Raw genomic sequence first — 21,575 nt, 5'->3', positions numbered from 1 at the left:
TGGGCAGGTATGGGGTGTGGACGGCTGGCCACACCCTGGTCCAGCGGATGGTTGGGTGTTGTTGTACGATGTTGTGACGTGGTTGTGGTGCCTGATAGATGCGGTAGTAATCTCTCTAATCTCCCGTGCTCGGTGCCCTCTTCGCCAGTAGATCCTCGGTCACGTAGCTTAGTTCGACCAAGAAACCGCGGATGTTGGCAAGAGACGGTGGACGAAGATCTGTAGCAGCGTCCCCGTCAAGCTGTTGTTGGCCGCGGTCCATGCGAGCCGTATCGTCCGTACTTACAATGCCCGCGGGCGGTTGTGGACGTAAGTCAACCCCACGCCCCCTGCCAGTGGAGGCCTCGTTAAAGTAGTGTAGCGAACTTTGAATATATTACCTGCACTCAAAAATTGTCCGTATGCCGCCTGCAAACTGTGGGCCATGGCGACTGTTAGCGGAAGAATGTGCGCAAAATAATTAAGGTTGGACCCTAGGTAAGTGTTGAAGTAACGCGTTCGGAGAATCATAACCATATTGCGGAATCTGCTATCACAGAGCAGCGCCAGTATCCTTTGTAGTAGTCGGCGATATGTGGCTGTCGCAGTTCGGCGATCTGTACTGGAGAACTGCACCCCCAATGCGAACCTTTTGGAAGGGAATCGCTGTTGGGTGCAGAAGGCCTCTCCCGACATCCATGTATGTTATCTTGCGCATGTTGATGACGTTGGCCGATACCGCGCCGTAGCGGCACAACCACTGAAGCGTCGCTTGGATTTCGTCACCCGACTGCACCAGAGCACCACGTCGTCAGCGAAGACAGCACATCGGAAGGTCACGTCTCGAATGCTGATGCCTTCCAGTCGCTGGCGAAGGCCGTGCAGTGCAGGTTCGAAGGCCCCCGCGAATAAGACTCTTAATAAAGGACATATCTGTCGCACCGACCGTCCAAGAGTTATGTGTTCAGTCTGGTGGCCGTTGACCATAATCCGGGAGCGCGTCCCGCGTGTTACGCGTAAGATCACCCTTGCTGACGCCTCTTAGATGCCCATGTGTTCGAGTACTGCACGAAGGAAAACTGGTCGATACGATCAAAGGCGTGATCAAAATCGACGGTGACCAGGGCGCCTCGCAGGCGGCAGGCCGCGGCCAGCGCCGTGACGTCGCGGTAAGCGCCAAGTGCCCTGTGGATGTTGTCACCATCTAAACATATCTGGTCAGGATGGTCATGTGTCCGATGGTTGTCTGAAGACGGGTGCAGAGAATAAGGGCGAAAAGTTTATAATCCGCGTTCAGGAGCGTAAAAAATGGTTCAAATGGTTCTGAGCACTATGGGACTTAACTGCTGTGGTCATTAGTCCCCTAGGACTTAGAACTACTTCAACCTAACTAACCTAAGGACATCACACACGTCCATGCCCGAGGCAGGATTCGAACCTGCGACCGTAGCGGTCGCGCGGCTCCAGACTGCAGCGCCTAGAACCGCTCGGCCACTCCGGCCGGCGGAGCGTAAAAGGACGATAGTTGTGACAATGGTGAGAACCGCTCTGTTTGAGAACTGGTATCATGATGCCTTCGAGGAAACCTGTGGGGACGGTAAAATCATCGCGGAGGAGGTCATGAAACATCTGAATCCACTGAGCGCCCATGAGGGGATAGAAGGCGCTGTGGAATTCGTTCGGTAAGCCGTCCGGGCCCGGTGACTTGTTCAGGGCGCAGTGTGCCAAGGCCGCTGTTAAGTCTTCAGCAGTTATGGGAGCCAGCAGGGCGTCGTCCTTGGCCACTACTTTGGGGTCAGGCAGACCGCACAGGATGTCTTCGTTCTCGCGAACAGTCTGCGGGTCCTCAGCGTAAAACGTCCTGTAATGCTGGACGAATACCACAGCGATGGCACACTGCGAGTCGACACGTTGACCCTCAACTGCCTCTGCTGATGTTATAAGGTGGCGCTTGTGGTGGCGTCTCTCTCGTATAATGTATTATACGGATTTCATTTCGGTGGATATGGTATCTTGCACCCTCGCCCGGACTCGGGCTACGTCAAGCTCTTCCGCGGTGAGACGGAGTAGGCGAGCTTTGAGACAATTAACCGCTGTCTGCCGTTCACATGGTGGCGGCTGGGTCATTAGTTCCCTCAACGCAGTGTAATAAAACTCCGACGTCGCCCGACACCACCACGCTGTGTAACGGCCATATCCCATGAGTGTCCGTCGGAGGGCCGGCTTGGCGTGGTCGAGCCACCAATATAAGGTGGAAGGATGTGCATTCTAACTCCGGAGGCAGCGGTCCCACGTAGCAGCGATCTCCCGCCGACATGCGTCCTCATACAGGTGGGAAACGTGCAGCGTCCGTGGACCACGGCTGCGGTGTGTGAGCTGCCGGGGGAGTGTAGCCGAGCAGATGTATGCCAGATGGTCGGTGATGGCTGTCGGCCATAGTTCTGCGTAACTTGTCGCGGCGCGGACTGCTCGTGAGACGTATATCCGGTCGAGGCGGCTGGCAAAGTGATCGGTGAAATATGTATAGCCACGGCGGTCCTCGTGAAGGAGACGCCACGTGTCGTGTAGCGTCAGATCTTGCACGATGTAGCGTTCCATATTCCCATTCAGGAGTGGAGCAATTTCGTCGAAATAAAATGTGACCCTTTCTCTTCGAGGAGATGACCCGTAGGGCGCGTAATCAATGACAATGCGGACTGCTCCCACCTTGACGGCAACACCTCGTGCAGATGGCAGATACGTAACTTCCGATGCCTCGATGCTGTCGCGTAATAGGATGGCGGTTCCGCCGGCACCGTCGTTTGATGGGATGCCGTAGGCTGTGTATCCATAAATGTTCAATTGCAGCTCTGGATGGACTTCTTGAAGGAGGGTGATATCCAGGTCCACCGCCCGGAGCATACCATGGAACATGCGCGTTTTGATGACAGAGTCTATGCCGTCAACGTTGACTGTGCCCACACAGTTGAATTGAGACATCTAAATGCGGAGTGTGTAGATGCAAATGGCGGCCTCTCGGTGATAATGGGGCCGCTTGGCTACCCATCCTTGGGGCAGGCATCTTTAACGCGGCCCTTCTGCGGGTGTTCGGCTCTCCCTATGTGGGGCGCCGGTCCTGAGCTATAGGGAGAAATGGGTAATATACTACTTGTACAAGAACCATTAAGGAATAATAAAAATGGAAGACTAAGACCGAAGTGCCTGTATGAATAAGCGTGTAAGACAAGAATATAGTCTTTCGCCCCTACTGTTCAATCTACACATCGAAGGTGCAATGATGGAAATAAAATGAAAGCCCAAGAGTGGAATTAAAATTCAAGGTGAAAGGATGTCAGTAAGATTCTTTGATGACATTGCTATTCTCAGTGAAGGTAAAGAAAACTTCAAGGAATGTAGAATGAAAGGAATGTATGGAAAACACAGACAAGAAAAAGGGAGAGGATAATAGGACATCTGTTAAGTCATCAGGAAATAACTTCCATGCTTTTAAAGGGCGCTGTAAAGGGTAATAGCTTTAGAGGGAGGCAGAGACTGGAATACATCCAAATAATAATTGAGGACGTAGGCTGCATGTGCTACTCTGAGATGAAGAAGTTGGCACAGGAGAGGAATACGTGGTGCGCCGCATCAGATCAGTCAGAAGACTGATGAGTCAAAAAAAAGTTTGCAGAAATAAGACAAATTGCAAGATAATTTACTGTTTCCCGTAGTGGATACATGGTTCTGAAGCACAGTATGAGTCAAAATGTTTATGTGCATGTATACACTTATGCATTATGTGACTGAGACTGGATACATGATTTTGAAGGATAGTATGAGTAAACATGTTTATGTGCAAAAAATGGTTCAAATGGCTCTGAGCACTATGGGACTTAACATCTATGGTCATCAGTCCCCTAGAACTTAGAACTACTTAAACCTAACTAACCTAAGGACATCACACACATCCATGCCCGAGGCAGGATTCGAACCTGCGACCGTAGCGGTCACGCGGTTCCAAACTGACGCGCTTAGAACCGCACGGCCACACCGGCCGGCGTTTATGTGCATATACATACATTTATGTATTAGTGTGTAAATGGACATAAACGTATTTACTCGCTCTGTGCTTCAAAACCATGTATCCACTACTGGAAACAATAAGTTATTTTTCAGTTTATCTTAATTTGTAAAATTATACTTCAAATGTGCCATTTTGTAATATGTCATTGTAATCTTACCAGGACCAGAACTAACCTAAATCTGAAAAAAGGGAAAATGGTGTAGACTGTTAAAGCACCTAGAGATGGGTACGCAGGGCTCGAAACGCTTCGTGCATTGAAATAAAACCACGAGTGTGACTGAAGGCGGTTATTCTTTGTTTTACGAAATTAATACAGTCACAGAAGATGCACTGACAATTATGGGTAAAACTACGTAAAATATTTCTTTATTTGGCAGTAGTTGCCAAACGAATTAAAATTCAGATGTATTATATTGCCTCATTGCTAGAATAACAAAACACGGTTTGTAATATAGGGTTCACTATCGCAGAGCAGAAGAATCTTAATGTTGGTTTGAATAACTTATAAAATTAAAATGGTTGAAATCTTTTCTGGTAAGAGCCGTCTTCCTCCTATAATCTTGTATTCAAATTTACGACTTACCTGGAAGCGACTCAGAATTTCTTCGCCACATCAAAGTATCCCAAAGTTCATTATTTCAGTCTCAATTTTTATTAAAGTATCTTCCATTTCATTAAAATTCTTCAAATCCTTAAGTGATCAAGAACTTTTTTTTAAAATTACAATATCAACAATCATCTATAGCAAACAGATTCATTTATAAAACAAAACGGAATAGACAGATACGATAAGCTACAATTTTGGGCTCTTGACACTGATTCATGCATTAATTTCAACCCGACTTCTAATGTATGCGATCTCATTAAGAGTTCGTATTTATCCATGATAATATGGTTATAAAACCTTTGATGCTTATAAACTCCTCTGCGATGTACAACATACGTTGTCTGTTATATGACATTTAAGTACAAATACGTTAGAGTCGTGACGGTTGGACTCACTGTTCCAACGATATTACGAATATTATATTTCACAGCAGAACGTCGTTCTTGTAGTAGGACTTGAAGTTATGATACAGGGCCGTTCCACAAGTAAACCGTCTTTATGCACAGAAACATAACACAAAATGACGATCGCTAGATGCCTTCCAATGTAAATGTGGCTTATAGTGTCAGAAGTCTGCGATGTGATGTTCGTGTCGCCTTCGATGCCGCTCTTTTCATTTAAGCAGACAGGCTGCATCTTAATGGAATTGGGATGTGACAGGAAAGAAAGAAATTGGGAAGAAATTGATGTGGCCTACGGTAGTTGGACAACCACGGCAACTGCCTGAACTTAAAATGGGAAACCACACAGAAAACCATATTCATGGATGTTGGCTATTTGATTCGAACCACCTCGCCTCCCGAATCCACGCTACCCCGATCGGCGGAGAATGTGAAAAAACTGGTTGCTGCACATTGTTTTCAAAGAAAATGCATCATAACAAAAGGTGGAATTCTTGCGTTGCACGTTTTCCCTTTGATTGTGATTGTGCATGTTTCGTCATTCGATAGTGCATCAATGCATGCATTTTAAAATTTAATTGTGCAAAGCATTCTTGGCTTCAATTATTATAGTATTACAAGAGCGCAAATAGATTTTCGAAGAAAGGGTGTGTGTGTGGGGGGGGGGGACGGGGGGGGGGGGAAGGGGGGGCGTTGGAGGGTGCAGTCGACTCGTACGAATTCAAGCAGCCCGCTGAAACGAACGAACTATAGAATGTGCTGTCATCAAATACTACATCTGTTCTCCACAAGCCCCTCCCCAGAGTACCGTATCAGAATCGGTTTTCGTAATTGAGTACCGCCTGCATGACCAAATTTAGGCTAATGACAGAATTTTGAGAAAATTTTTTAAAGAAATAGAACCATCGCAGTTTGGGCTATATTTTTGTTGATGACACAGGCAAATCCAAGTGTATTTTTATGCCCTGGTTATAGTTTAATGTTATTTGCAATGATGTTTGCAGCTCCGCTGCCGTATGAAACACTCAAATATTTCAAGACTGAAGCTCTACCAGTCTCTAAATAACGATTCCAGCGTTAACATTAATTTGCTACACATGGGTAATTAGGCTATTACAGTAGTGTTACATATATTTAACTTATTATTACGCTAGTGGACGAATTAAAATCAGTTTTTCTTCTTTCTTGTTACAAACATATTCGTAATTAGATACTATCAGAACAGCACATAGCACAAAAATAATAAACGGCAGCACTTACATTAAATTAAGTAAGGACTGAACAGATCAAACAAACAAAAACTGAACTCAAGTAAGGCCAACAATGTACAGCTGTTGGTCTTGGCTAAAATAGTGACAGGTAAAAGCCGATAGTGCTATCAAAATGTCGATAGTTTAAATCTATTAAATCTATCGATTGCCGTGTTGCCTGCCGGTAGTGCGTATCACCTTTTCGTCGTATGACTGAAAATCAAAATATAAGGGGCGATCAAAATGTCTGCGTTCGAAGGTCTTACAGTCCCGAATAGGTATGCTGCTCGTGCAAAATTGTAGTGGACATTGAGGCAATCATCCCACCGACGCACCAGGTTGAAGATACCCGTTTGGTAAAGAACCGTGTCCTGCTGTGTGAAGAAGCCCGTAACTGCCTGCTGCACATCCTCAAACGACAGGGATCGTCGACCCTTCAAAGCCCTTTTTACGGGACCAAACGCGTGATTACCGCGTGGGGAGAGAGACCAGGACTGTAGGGCGGGTGCTTGAGTGTCTTTCACTTGAGTTGACGTAACTTCCGCGTTACGACATTAGCGATATGGTGACGTAAGTTATCATGAAGCAGCAGCACCCCTTGTCGCACCATTTCACAACGGTGCTTTTTGACAGACATGCTGCCCCAAATATATTCTTCATTCTCCGATTGATGTCTACGAGTATCTATCCTTCAGCAACCAAGAAAGGAATAACAGCACGTTGGTCGTGGTTGGACGCATTTGGTAGCAACGTCGCCACAGTTTATGTTTCCGCATTTACCTCACGCACGCCGAAAAAACACGAATAGCGGACTAATCCCTTGGCGACATGTCGGTGCTTATACAACAGCATCGGAATCGTGCTACGTTGCACATACGCTGCCGCAATACCATCAAACCTAAACTTTATTATCGCCCCTTATAACTTCCAATCTCATTTCACGGCTGGTAGGTCGTGCGTAATGTCATTTAGGTGATAGGGGTATGCGGACCCCCTCGACCCCCCGACCTCCCACCTTTGGATACGGCCTTGCTCCAGCGGCGACATTCAAGAACATTTTCTTGGTTTGCATGATATAAGTGGAACTACAACTGCTGCTGCTATATTCGCTGTACTCATTAGCATGTTCCGGAATTATGATACGAAGAGCACGCTTGTGGCTCAAACCTATGATGGTGCTTCCGTTATGGCAGGAGAATTAAAGGGCCTGCATTCTAAGGTCCGTGAGATTGGTCCCTAAACTGTTTGTACTCACTGTTTTGCACATCACTTAGATTTAGTTTTTCAGGGCTGTTCTGGCATAAAATCTCTAAGAATTTTGTTCTCCACGTTGCAGGGTATTCCTGCTTTCTTCCACGGGTCTTCCAAACGCACAGCAGTTCTCGACAGTATTATTGGTAAACGTATTCGTTGAAACTAGATAGAACTGTAGCGCCAGAATAACATCTGCCATTCGTAAAAACCGTCCAGCCCTAACTGGGGTTTTAAGTGAAACAATTGACAGTGCAGATTATAGCGCAAAGACGACGAGAGGAGCTTGTGGTTTCAAAAATTGCCTCCTGGACTTTGACTTTGTTTTTCCTTTTCTCTGTTTCTCAAAGCATATTTTTAAGGACTGAACTGCTTTTCAACATTCTTCAGAAAAAAACAGTGATGCAGAGTTTTGCAACAATGCTGTCTCAGGAAAAACGTAAGAAAAGAAGACAAATTGATCGACTACGCTCAACTAATTCGCAAACTAAAGCTTCCATTAATAAAGCTGAAATGATGGATGAATGCTTTGGCCATCCACTGATGCCAGAATACAAGCAGGTGTACTTAGAGATATTGGCTAACTGGAAACAAGATTTTCACATCCTTATAAACTGCGCTTTCTTAAATTAGGTGACATTGCTCAGTTTGCAATTATGGTTACCACTTCCGTGTAGACGGTTTGAATTCGTTATTACCAACGTATGATGCGTCCTTCAGACGCTCGCAGATGCGCGTAGCACTGGACACCGCGTTTTCTTCCCAGCATAAAGACACATTTCACTCCGCAGTTTTGGAGGCGTTATGAAAAGAGTGATTCAGCCTAAAACGGACCAAATTCTTCCAGAAGGTTTGAAACTATTTTGCCTAATTGCCACAATTCCTGTAACAAGTGCTTCAGTGGAAAGGATTTTTTTTGTCTAGAACGTGTAAAAATGTATCTGAGGAACAGTATGGCCCACGACTGTTTATCAGCTCTTGCTCGTACATAAACTGAAAAATCAGTTCTGCGAATACCTGAAAGCCAAGACACATGGCATGACGATGTCATCGAAAGATTCGGGTAGAAGAAGGATCGTCGATTTAACTTGTTTTACAATTAACAATGCTGAAAGGCCCACTCTATCAGTTCCTTTGTAAAAAAAGAAAGTGAGTGTCATATCATTACCGTTATTATTATTATTATTATTATTAGTAGTAGTAGTAGTAGTAGTAGTAGTATCGGTAGTAGTACTACTATCTAGTAGTAGTAGTATTAGTGGTGGCGCTGGTGGTGATGGTGGTTGTAGTCGTTGTCTTAATAGCAGTAGTAGTAGTAGTGGTGGTGGTGGTGGTAGTGGTCGTTGGGAACGCTAGGTGTGCATACACTAAAAGGGAAAGAATGGAGATTTTCCAATATGCTCCTGGCCTCCCCAGAATTTAGGTCCATAATCCACCACTGTTACACTAGCCATTTCCTAACATCAGCTTCATTCTTCTAGTGTACAACATGATGCATTACTTTCTTCCCCCCTAAAATAGTTCTTAGTGAGTTGAAGCATTACTAAAAAACTTCTAAAAACGTCAGGTGATAGAAGGTAGGCCGGCCGGAGTGGCCGAGCGGTTAAAGGCGCTACAGTCTGGAACCGCACGACCGCTACGGTCGCAGGTTCGAATCCTGCCTCGGGCATGGATGTGTGTGATGTCCTTAGGTTCGTTAGGTTTAAGTAGTTCTAAGTTCTAGGGGACTTATGACCACAGCAGTTGAGTCCCATAGTGCTCAGAGCCATTTGAACCATTTGATAGAAGGTAGTTTATTGTATATGCCGTTCCTTGACGTAGCAGTCAAGACTACCATCAAAATTCACTGTATTTTACTAGGAACAGTGCAAAACTGTAGTGTATACCAGTTTAACACTTCATTTACATTTCACTTACAAATACTTTCATATCTCTGATTGTATGATGTGCCGTATATTCAGTCAGATGTGCAGCACATCCACTAAATCAGTACTTTCATAGTGTCTCCTCCTCCTTAGACGATGTAGAACAGATTTTATTGCTATAATTGTACAAAATTGCGTTGTTAATTAATCAGTTCCAGGATGTTTCTTTGTCTGAAATCCACGTGGTCTGTGTCTTACGATAGTCAAGTTTTTGTGCTACAACCTACAGTAATTTATTTTCTAAGTTATAGATAGTCTAACTCTTCTAATATTCAACTTGTGAGCCGGCCGCTGGTGGCCGAGCGGTTCTGGCGCTACAGTCTGGAACCGCGCGACCGCTACGGTCGCAGGTTCGAGTCCTGCCTCGGGCATGGATGTGTGTGTTGTCCTTAGGTTAGTTAGGTTTAAGTAGTTCTAAGTTCTAGGGGACTTATGATCTCAGCAGTTGAGTCCCATTGTGCTCAGAGCCATTTGAGCCATTTTCAACTTGTGAAACTAGTGTGTGCGTGTTGTGGCCTTTTCATTTTCCTTATCCATGTATTATAACAGTGAGTAATTTCTTTGACTGACGTCGTATAATTGAGAGCCTCCTTTGATTCTTATACCTTAGTTTTCCTGATGTATCTGGAGGGCACACCTTTCTTTATCAACTTGTACGACATATTGCTCCATTGCTTAAGAATTTAACTAATGTGTATCAAGGACTGAGCATACATTCTTGTTTCAGTATATCCTGCATTGATAAGAGATGTTAGATTCCTTTACAGTAAACAGTATTTTAATTTCCAGTGTCTCACTTTCTATCCAATTCCATCCCGGAAGCAAAGACTGTTTCTGTTGCCCTTAAGGGGAGGTTTACTATCTTTTGGTTCAAAAAATCGATTTTTAAAAACTGCATTTTTGGATCCATAAAAGTGTTTAGAATCCACCCCTGAAACGGTTTTTCCGAATACGGAACGGCAATGTTTGTTTTTCGCGGTTGAACAAAAAAATGCGCTTGCCTGAAATCGGCATTTTTCACGCACCAGTTCTTTTCTTTCGGAGGACGAGTTATTGTGCCGGTGCTTGGAAGGAAACATACAAAATTCAAATGAAAATTTGAACGCGTGTGTTTGGAAGTTAGTCCCCAAGCATTTGCATTCTGGTGCGAAGACTGTGGAGATTGCGACATCCCTGGCATTGAGCAGCTTCCACGAAAGGTATTCAGCAATTCTGAAGACCATGACAACGATGGACGTCACCCTAGATCTCTATTCGGCGCAGTTCGACAAGCATTCGGAGGACCACCGGATTCAAGCGGCCGAAAACCGCTTCTCACCGGCCGTACGAGCGGCTCTGGAGCAGTGCAGGATGGCCCAGATCGAGCAGAACGCCCTCTATGAAGTAGAGGAAGAACTAGTTTATGGACCCGGCATAGCAGATTGAATGTAAGTTGAACAATATTGCATTTATATGTAGTCAAAACTTCAAACGCGTTTTTCCGAAATGAGTTTTTTATCGTGCGGTATGGTAACTTCAAATCTACTGAACCGACTGGCATGATTCTTTGTTTCCGACGAAGCTAACTAAATAGTCTAGGATTTGTACGACTTTTATTCCGATTCATCAACTATAAATATTTTTACTTGGCCGACGAATTCGAAAAATCGATGAAAAAACCCCTATTTTTTTTTCAAATGGCTGCCGTTTTGTTTCCTATGGTCCAAGTAACTTAAGTTAGGTACAACTCCTAAAGAATCTTATATACTTTGCTAACGTCAACTCAATTTTGATTTCTGACGAGCAGGCTGACCTGTGACATACCGCGCATCGAAATTTTGTTTCGTTCCGACGGCACTTCCGACTTTGCTCTTCGGTATTTCCAGTCGAAATAATTCCAGTTTGTAGAGAAAATATCAATAAACATTTTGACCAAATATGACGTTGATATCTATAATACATCCCGAGAAAAAATTCTCAAAGAACATGCTTTTTTTGGGCCTCCCCTTAATATCGAAAGAATCGAATCAGTCATTCTATTTGACGCCCTCGATTGCGTGTGGAGCAGCATCGGGGTAACAAGCACATACATGTGATTATTCACGTGTATGGTTGCTTTGTGCTCCCGCCAGTGTGCTAGATCATTCATGATAACTTGTGAAAGATTACGATTAGAAAGAACTATAGGGTTGCACTCCTCGATTGGCAGGGTCCAAAACGATTGAGATGGTTGATTAATCGCAATTTTTTAAAAAGGTGAACTTCCAAAATGGCGACTACAGGCTAGGATTCTGAATCCATAGTAACCCGATGTGATGCGGTCTGATTAAACTGTAATTAAATTGATAATGTACTGATTATTTTATGGATTATGTAGTTTGATCATATTGCCAGCATTTCTGTTATTGTGGCTAATTCGTGCTATCTCTAGTAGGAGTTATAAATGTATTTATGCTTTTCAGTTGCTGTGGTAGAGGACTTTTTTATGTATAGTGAAATAAAAGTTGTAGGCCTTCCTCTTGTGGCTTTATCCTAGGGTAATGGTGTAAAACTAACCCGTAATGTCTAGAATCTGGTTAGGAAATGGATCTGGAGATTGGATAAACGTTAGATAATTTTCTTGAAATTCGACCAGTTTCGAAGTGTGACTTGCTAGTTTGTTGAAGTGAGAGGCGATTTCAAATAAATTGTAGATGGCAGTTGTCAGCATTGATGAAACTTCGCTGCTTTGAAACAAGTAATCCATATCTGATGCACTTTAGAGATTCTGAAATTTTCATAGTTGAGTCCAGCACAAAAATTCTAACAACCTGCTGTGGCAGTGTGAGATTCTCTAGCTGTCTATCAAATGTTTAGTCATTCGCACTAATGGAAATTTAGAGAAAATTTAGAGAAGATTACTTATGCATTTCGTGCTAAGATTGGAACCTAATGACTGCATATTTTTCATAGGTGCAGTTGGTTTACTATTTCGGACATCGTGTGTACATCATTACGTTTATCCTCCTGAAGCTATAGGTAGGCTGCACTGCTGATTTTTAACGCTGTTGAATTATTCTGTGTTGTTAACTTGTGTACGACTTGTACACATTCATAAACTTCTCCTGCTAGTCATGTACAGTGTGTGTTCGTTCTTGATGATCACACAGCTATTTCATACTTCCACCCTCCAGTATTAATATTAAGTGTATCTTTGGTGTTTTTCGGGGGCTTTGTCTCTTTGGTGTACTTTGGGCGGATTTTCGTTCTCGATTTGTGTATTCGTGTACTCACGTACGGGCAAATGCACATGTAAAGTACAACCGTGAATCGCTTTAGTTTAAGGTGCTTATGAATACCTAGAATCAAAGAGAGAGTAGGAAGGGAGCTAGGTTAAGCAACAGTTTATCTGCGTTGGTGGTTAGTCATGATGGGACTGTTAATTTCCCTGAGTTTCTGGTGGGTCCTTTAGTTATGCATAATAACAACGAAGGAGATTAATAGCAACGAAGAGGACGGTTCAAGTAGTTCACACCAAACAGACTCCTGTCCCAGGACTTTATGTCCATGATGTGATATTCTTATTGAACTCAGTTCAGACCACGAGAGAAAATTGTCATCTAAACTACAGAAACTTAAAACAAGTTAACTGTGGTACCCTACACAATGACTGTTCAGATATTCCATGGCATGATATAAGCAATGAGGCGACATTAGACGGTAAAGTCCGGGTATGAAATTGCAGACTTATTGCATTGTATGACAAATGTGTCCTAAACGTTCTGTTAAAGTGAAAGGAGCTCCTGTTCGATGGCAGATTATAGACCTATGCCAGATAATGAATAAATGAAACTCTGCATATGCAGATTTAAGAGAAGTCCAGCACCTGAGCTGTAGAAAGTATACAGAAAGCTGCGAAGTAAGACTAAACAAAACGTGCACAACACCGAAATCCGGCATGCCCACTGTGTTCCACGCAGCTTGTCTTATCCTGCAGCGTTGTGGAAAAAGCTGCACAATTTCGACCTAGGAAAGGTGAAGTTTAATACTGGGTTTTAAGTCTCTGCAGACGAAGTAAGCGAATTTTTCTCAATAATAATCAAATCTCAGGCTGCCTTGTTGGTCACAAGACAGCACCTTTTCGAGAGACGCGCTTTTATTAAAACGTGTTTCTACACGCAGTAGGGGAAACAATTATAAGAATTTCTTCTGAGGCACTAATTAATGATAGAGTGAGCATGGGTATGATTCAAAATGTTGTCGGTGCTATTATTCTAGTTCCCACAAACGATTTCAATTTCTCTCTTGTCAGAGGTAAATATCTTATTAAGTGAAAGCAAAGTTTAGTTCAACCAATACCTAAGAATGATAACTCAAAATCACCAGATTGCTATAGGCCGATGAGCATATTACACACAGTTTCTCAAGCTTCTGAGTGTATTGTTCATGAACAGCTGACAGACTATCTTAAGACTGATAACACCCGCGAAAAATATCAATCAGTTTTAGAAAACAACGTAGTACAGCACGTCATTAACCAAAGTGACTGCCCGCATCTCGTGGTCGTGCGGTCAGGGATTTTCTCTGCCTCGTGATGGCTGGGTGTTGTGTGATGTCCTTAGGTTAGTTAGGTTTAAGTAGTTCTAAGTTCTAGGGGAATGATGACCATAGATGTTAAGTACCATAGTGCTCAGAGCCATTTTTTGAACCAAGGTGACTGACAATATCTAATCTACATCTAGGCACCCTGTACCACTATTAGGCATTTTCTTTTCTGTTCCACTGGCAAACAGAGGGAGGAAAAAGGAAGTGTCTATGAGCCTCCGTATGAGCCCTACTTTCACTTACCTTACCTTTTTGGTCCTTACGCGAAATGTTGCGTTGGCGCCAGTAGAATCGTTCTGCAGTTAGCTTCAGATGCCTGTTTTCTAAATTTTCTCAGTATTTTTCCTCGAAAAGAACGTCGTCTTCCCCCAAGGAATACCTGTTTGATTTCCTGAAGCACCTCCGTAATACTTGCGTGTTGTTCGAACTTAACAGTAACAAATTTAGCAGCCCGCCACTGAATTTCTTCTATATCTTCCTTTCATCCAGCCTAGCACGGACCCTAACACTCTAGCAATACTCAAAAATGGGTCGTATTAGTGTCCTGTATGTGGTATCATTTACAGATGAACCACAAATTATCAAAATTCTGCCAATACACCGAAGTCGACCATTCGTCTTCCCTACTACCATCCTTACATACTCATGCCGTTTCACGTCGCTTTGCATCATTACTCCTAGATACAAGAAGCGTTCAATAAGTAATATAACACATTTTTTCTCAACCAGTTTCGGTTGAAAAAAGACGGAATTTGTTGAAGGACATCGCGGAATATCCCCGTTTCTGCCCCTATAGTTTCATGAAGTACTGACATGTGTCGTCGCTATACATAGGCTTCAAAGTGGCCTATGTAACGGAGGTGCATTCCAAGCAGAGAGCTTTCATTCAGTTTCTTTTGGCGGAAAAACATAACATCGTAGATATTCATAGGCGCTTCCAGAATGTCTACGGAGACCTGGCAGTGAATAACACGATGAGTCGTGATTCCGTAGATCTGCTCAGCGTCTTATATGTTTATGCTCTTCGCGGGTATGCTGCCTGATACACCTTGATACGTGCCTACCATTGATTTCATTAGTACTGTTGAGCAGGCCATTGCTCGCTTTCCTGAAGATTTGGCAGAGGAAATTAGACAGGAAGTTTCTTATCATCTTCGTCGTGCACCGCCACCACAGAGTAATATTTCTTCTAGTGAAAGGAAGGCCATTCGGTCACTGAGGGAAGATAAGGATCTTTTACTTCTTCCAGCTGATAAAGATAATGCCACTGTTCTTTTGTCTCTTGAAGTTTATTTGGCTAAAATGGCCTGTTTATTGGATGTTTCTGCTTACCGTAAACTTCAGAGTGATCCTACAGACCGGATAAAGCAGAAGACTATTTCACTTATTAAGAAGAGCTCCCTGCCGAAGGACACCATCAAAAAACATCCAGGGACGGCAGTACCACCCATGTTGTATGGGTTACCGAAGATGCATAAACCTGGAACTCCTCTTCGTCCTATCGTTAGTAATGTGGGCGTTCCTACTTAAAATTTAGCTAAATATCTTGCTTCCGATGGGAAATGTGAACATCATTTATCCAACTCGACTGATTTTATTCAACGGTTGAAGTCTTTATGCATTGGAACATCTGATCTTTTAGTTAGTTTTGATGTGGTTTCTCTTTTCCCTCAGGTACCTTTGGAAGAGTCCTTGTTATCAATTGGTCAACTTTTGGATGATAAAACTACGGAGCTGTGTCTCCATGTGTTGACATCGACATATTCCTTATTTAATGACGTATTTTTTGAACAAACTGACGGTGTGGCTATGGGGAGATCTCTTTCACCCAATGTCGCCAATCTTTTTATGGAAGATTTTGAAGATATCGTATTCAGGACTTCTTCTCTTCAACCTACAAGTTTTTGGAGATACGTGGATGATATTTTCATAGTTAGAGAACCAACTCGTGAAGCTAACGTTTTAGACCTCATAGCAACAAATAGACCGGAACTTTTCGACTCCGTGAATGTAGAAGAGGGTATCAGTGATCATAAGTCAGTGGTTGCATCAATGACTACAAGTGTAATAAGAAATGCCAAGAAAGGAAGGAAAATATATTTGCTTAACAAGAGTGATAGGGCACAAATCGCAGAATATCTGAGTGACCACCATCAAACGTTCATTTCTGAGGAAGAGGATGTGGAACAAAAATGGAAAAAATTCAGAAACATCGTCCAGTACGCCTTAGATAAGTTCGTACCGACTAAGGTCCAAAGCGAGGGGAAAGATCCACCGTGGTATAACAATCATGTACGAAAGGTACTACGGAAACAAAGAAAGCTTCATCATCGGTTTAAGAGTAGTCGAATCATAGCTGATAAGGAAAAGCTGAACGAAGCGAAAAAGAGCGTAAAGAGAGCAATGAGAGAAGCATTCAACGAATTCGAACATAAAACATTGGCAAACAATCTAAACAAGAACCCTAAAAAGTTTTGGTCATATGTAAAATCGGTAAGCGGATCTAAATCCCCTATTCAGTCACTCGTTGACCACGATGGCACCGAAACAGAGGACGACCGAAGAAAGGCAGAAATACTGAATTCAGTGTTCCGAAACTGTTTCACTGCGGAAAATCGTAACACGGTCCCTGACTTCAGCCGTCGCACGGACGCCAAAATGGAAAATATTGAAATAAACGATATCGGAATTGAAAAACAACTGCTATCACTTAGTAGCGGAAAAGCATCCGGACCAGACGAGATACCCGTAAGATTCTACAGTGATTATGCTAAAGAACTTGCCCCCTTTCTATCAGCAATTTATCGTAGATCTCTGGAAGAACGTAAAGTACCTAGCGACTGGAAGAAAGCGCAGGTCGTTCCCATTTTCAAGAAGGGTCATAAATCAGATGCGAATAATTATAGGCCTATTTCGCTTACGTCAATCTGTTGTAGAATAATGGAACATGTTTTATGTTCTCGTATTATGACGTTCTTAGATAATACAAATCTCCTTCATCATAACCAACATGGATTCCGCAAACAGAGATCATGTGAAACTCAGCTCGCCCTATTTGTCCAAGAAATTCACAGTGCCGTAGACACTGGCGAGCAGATTGATGCCGTATTCCTGGACTTCAGGAAGGCATTTGATACGGTTCCGCACTTACGTTTAGTGAAAAAAATACGAGCTTACGGAATATCGGACCAGGTTTGTGATTGGATTCAGGATTTCCTAGAAGAAAGAACACAACATGTCATTCTTAACGGTTCAAAATCTGTAGATGTAGAGGTAATTTCGGGAGTACCGCAAGGAAGCGTGATAGGACCTTTATTGTTTACAATATACATAAATGACTTAGTTGACAACATCGGTAGCTCCGTGAGGCTATTTGCAGATGACACGGTTGTCTACAAGAAAGTAGCAACATCAGAAGACTCGTACGTACTCCAGGAAGACCTGCAGAGGATTAATGAATGGTGCGACAGCTGGCAGCTTTCCCTAAACGTAGATAAATGTAATATAATGCGCATACATAGGGGCAGAAATCCATTCCAGTACGATTATGCCATAGGTGGTAAATCATTGGAAGCGGTAACGACCGTAAAATACTTAGGAGTTACTATCCGGAGCGATCTGAAGTGGAATGATCACATAAAACAAATAGTGGGAAAAGCAGGCGCCAGGTTGAGATTCATAGGAAGAATTCTAAGAAAATGTGACTCATCGACGAAAGAAGTAGCTTACAAAACGCTTGTTCGTCCGATTCTTGAGTATTGCTCATCAGTATGGGACCCTTACCAGGTTGGATTAATAGAAGAGATAGACATGATCCAGCGAAAAGCAGCGCGATTCGTCATGGGGACATTTAGTCAGCGCGAGAGCGTTACGGAGATGCTGAACAAGCTCCAGTGGCGGACACTTCAAGAAAGGCGTTACGCAATACGGAGAGGTTTATTATCGAAATTACGAGAGAGCACATTCCGGGAAGAGATGGGCAACATATTACTACCGCCCACATATATCTCGCGTAATGATCACAACGAAAAGATCCGAGAAATTAGAGCAAATACGGAGACTTACAAGCAGTCGTTCTTCCCACGCACAATTCGTGAATGGAACAGGGAAGGGGGGATCAGATAGTGGTACAATAAGTACCCTCCGCCACACACCGTAAGGTGGCTCGCGGAGTATAGATGTAGATGTAGATGTTATGTCTTCTGAAGTACTTGTTAGCAGCAGACACCATGGCTGCGCCAAAGACTGAGACGGCGTGGAATTTTACAATTATTTATTGAGCCTCCTTTACAATTTCTCCCTTGTCGTCGCTGCCCAGCCCTGCGGATCCCTCCGCCTGGCTGCTTCTGTGTAGATTCTCCGACAATGCGCGCAACGCGCGCCGCTGATCGCACTCGGTAGGCTCAGGCTCCCAGTGCTCCGCTGAAGCCAGGATGCCCTGTGGTTGAGATGAACTCGTCGCCGCTCGGTGCCCCATGCATCAGCCGGTTGGTAGACTGCTGCTGACAGCAAGGCTATCTGTGCGTGCTTTACTTCGTAACGTCTCGGTCGCCGGCGTGCCTCTGTTTCGCCATTCTCCACTGCGTGAAGCAACGCTTACTACATGTGGCCGCAGCACATTGTTTGGCCACATGGAATGGATCGATGGAAATTGAAAAATATGACAAATTATCTTTTTTTTGGATGTTTTGGTACATAAAAAAGCAAACGGTACCTTGGAACATGGCGTATAGTATAAACCTACACACAATTGTAATTTTACATTGACAGATGATGTCATTTCCACTACCTGGTACGGCCCCTGGAACTTGTTTGTGAACTTCTTGGTTCTCCCTTTTGGAACATATGGATTAGCTAGTAGCACCCATCGGCCTACTCTGTACTGTGGCAACTTCCTTGTTGTACCACCCATCCGTTCTTGTCGCTCCAACGCTTTCGTGTTAGCTCGTATAACTCTCTGCCATACTTCCTTAATGGTTTTCGCAAATTGCCTTACATGCTCGCCCTCCGGTCCCAGCCATGGACGAAGCATGTCAAAAGGTGATGGCATCTTCCGCCCATACACCACTTTGTACGGCGACAATCCTGTCGACGTATGTACCTTACTATTATATGCACTGGTTACGAATTTCAAGTACACATCCCAGTCGGTGTGTTGACTATTTACATAATGACTCAACATCTTAGCGATCATGCGATGCACTCTCTCTATTCGACCGTTTGCTTTCGGATGAAATGAACTAGTCCATAGTTTCTTTACCTGCAGTAACTTACACAGTTGCTTCATCAGATCAGACGTGAAATTAGTACCTTGTTCCGAGATTAAGGACTGAGGTATCCCATACCTGAGTAACCAATTATTAAGTAAAGCTTGTGCCACCGTACTTGCTTCCTGATCTGGTAATGCGACCATGACTAAATACCTAGAAAAGTGGTCAATCACTGTTAACACATACTTATTCCCTGCTGCACTCCTATTTCTTGGAAAGGTCTGTCTGCCTCTGATAATCTTTGAAGATGAATCTTTTGATGGCTCAAGTCCACACGCTGTACGCATGGCACACAATTTCTGACGTACTTGTCCACGTCTTGACGTCATGTCCTCCACCAAAACTTCTCCGCTATCCGCCTATCCGTAGCTCTTCTCCCGCCATGTCCTGAAAGAAAATGGTCATGCACCTGTTGCAAAACTTCAGATCTTAACGCTGCTGGTACGACGACGCGCGGGCCGCATTTCGTCGACCTGCAAAGTAACCCGTCCTGTACTAGGAACTGCGGTTGCTTTCTGAACAATTGGCAATCACTATCCACGGCTTACGCCCTTTTCCACTCATCTTCAGTCACCCCTGTTACTTGTAATACTGCCACTTTCCTGCTCAATGCGTCAGCATTGGCATGTTTCATACCTGGCTTGTGTATTGCCTCATAATCGAACTCACTGAGTTTCAGCGCCCATCTCACTAGCCTACTCGCTGGGTCTTTCAGACCTAATAACCGTTTCAGAGCTGAATGATCCGTCACAGCCGGCCGCGGTGGTCTAGCGGTTCTAGGCGCGCAGTCCGGAACCGCGCGACTGCTACGGTCGCAGGTTCGAATCCTGCCTCGGGCATGGATGTGTGTGATGTCCTTAGGTTAGTTAGGTTTAAGTAGTTTTAAGTTCTAGGGGACTGATGACCACAGATGTTAAGTCCCATAGTGCTCAGAACCATTTGAACCATTTTTTTGATCCGTCACAACCTTAAACCTTCTACCATACAGATAACATCGAAAGTACGAAATCCCGTGTATTATCGCTAACCATTCCTTCTCTGTCGTGGAGTAATTTTGTTCCGCCTTGTTAATTTGATGAGACGCGAACGCAATCGGATGTTCTTTGCCATCAATTTCTTGCCCAAGTACAACCCCAGGAGCGTGGTTAGACGCGTCACATTGTAGTATAAACTCCTTCGAAAAGTCTGGAAACTTCAAAACTGGATCTGATGTCAGTATCCGTTTCAACTCTTGAAATGCTTTCTCGCACTCTGACGTCCACTGGAAGGTAACACCTTTTCTTAGCAACTTAGTAAGTGGCCTCGCTATTTCTGCGAACCCCTGTACGAATTTTCGATAATAGCTCGCTAGACCAATATACGATTGCAGTTGTTTAACCGTTTGCGGAACCGGAAAATCTCGTACTGCAGAAGTGAGACGAGGATCTGTCCGTACCCCATCCTGACTGGTAACATGCCCGAGATAATTTACTTGTGCTTGCGTAAAATGGCATTTGTCCAAACATAATGTTAGCCGTGCTGCCTCTAATCTTTTAAACACTTCCTCCAACCGTTCCATATGCTGCTCTATATCTCTTGAAAAAACTATATTGTCATCCAGATACATCATGCATTTATTCGGTTTCAACCCGCGAAGGACTCCATCCAACAACCTCTGAAATGTTGCTGGAGCGTATTTTAGTCCAAACGGCATTCTTGTATACTCGATGGTGGTGGTTAGTGTTTAACGTCCCATCGACAACGAGCTCATTAGAGACGGAGCGCAAGCTCGGGTTAGGGAAGGATTGGGAAAGAAATCGGCCGTGCCCTTTCAAAGGAACCATCCCGGCTTTTGCCTGAAACGATTTAGGGAAATCACGGAAAACCTAAATCAGGATGGCAGGAGACGGGATTGAACCGTCGTCCTCCCGAATGCGAGTCCAGTGTGCTAACCACTGCGCCACCTCGCTCGGTTTGTATACTCGAAGTGACCACAATGCGTCTTAATGTTGTTTTTGGCCTGTCCTCCGGACATACTTCAATCTGGTGATAACCGCTTCGCAAATCCATCGCGGAGAAAAATTTACGCTGCCCTAGGTTGTCTAATGTTTCTCTGATATTGGGAATCGGATATACACTCCTGGAAATTGAAATAAGAACACCGTGAATTCATTGTCCCAGGAAGGGGAAACTTTATTGACACATTCCTGGGGTCAGATACATCACATGATCACACTGACAGAACCACAGGCACATAGACACAGGCAACAGAGCATGCACAATGTCG

The 21,575-nt window shown here is 43.9% G+C and overlaps 1 non-coding gene across 1 annotated transcript; it reads right to left on the bottom strand.

Moving 5' to 3' along the window:
• Positions 1 to 21,185: 21,185 nt before the first annotated feature.
• On the bottom strand, positions 21,186 to 21,258 carry Trnaa-cgc (transfer RNA alanine (anticodon CGC)). The gene has a single exon. It is a non-coding gene; the product is annotated as a tRNA-Ala (tRNA).
• Between the last annotated feature and the right edge of the window lie 317 nt (positions 21,259 to 21,575).

The sequence above is a fragment of the Schistocerca nitens genome, chromosome 3 (assembly GCF_023898315.1).
Source record: "Schistocerca nitens isolate TAMUIC-IGC-003100 chromosome 3, iqSchNite1.1, whole genome shotgun sequence".
Taxonomy (NCBI): domain Eukaryota; kingdom Metazoa; phylum Arthropoda; class Insecta; order Orthoptera; family Acrididae; genus Schistocerca; species Schistocerca nitens.
The sequence above is the reverse complement of the archived record's forward strand: the minus strand, read 5'-3'. Positions and strand labels throughout refer to the sequence as shown.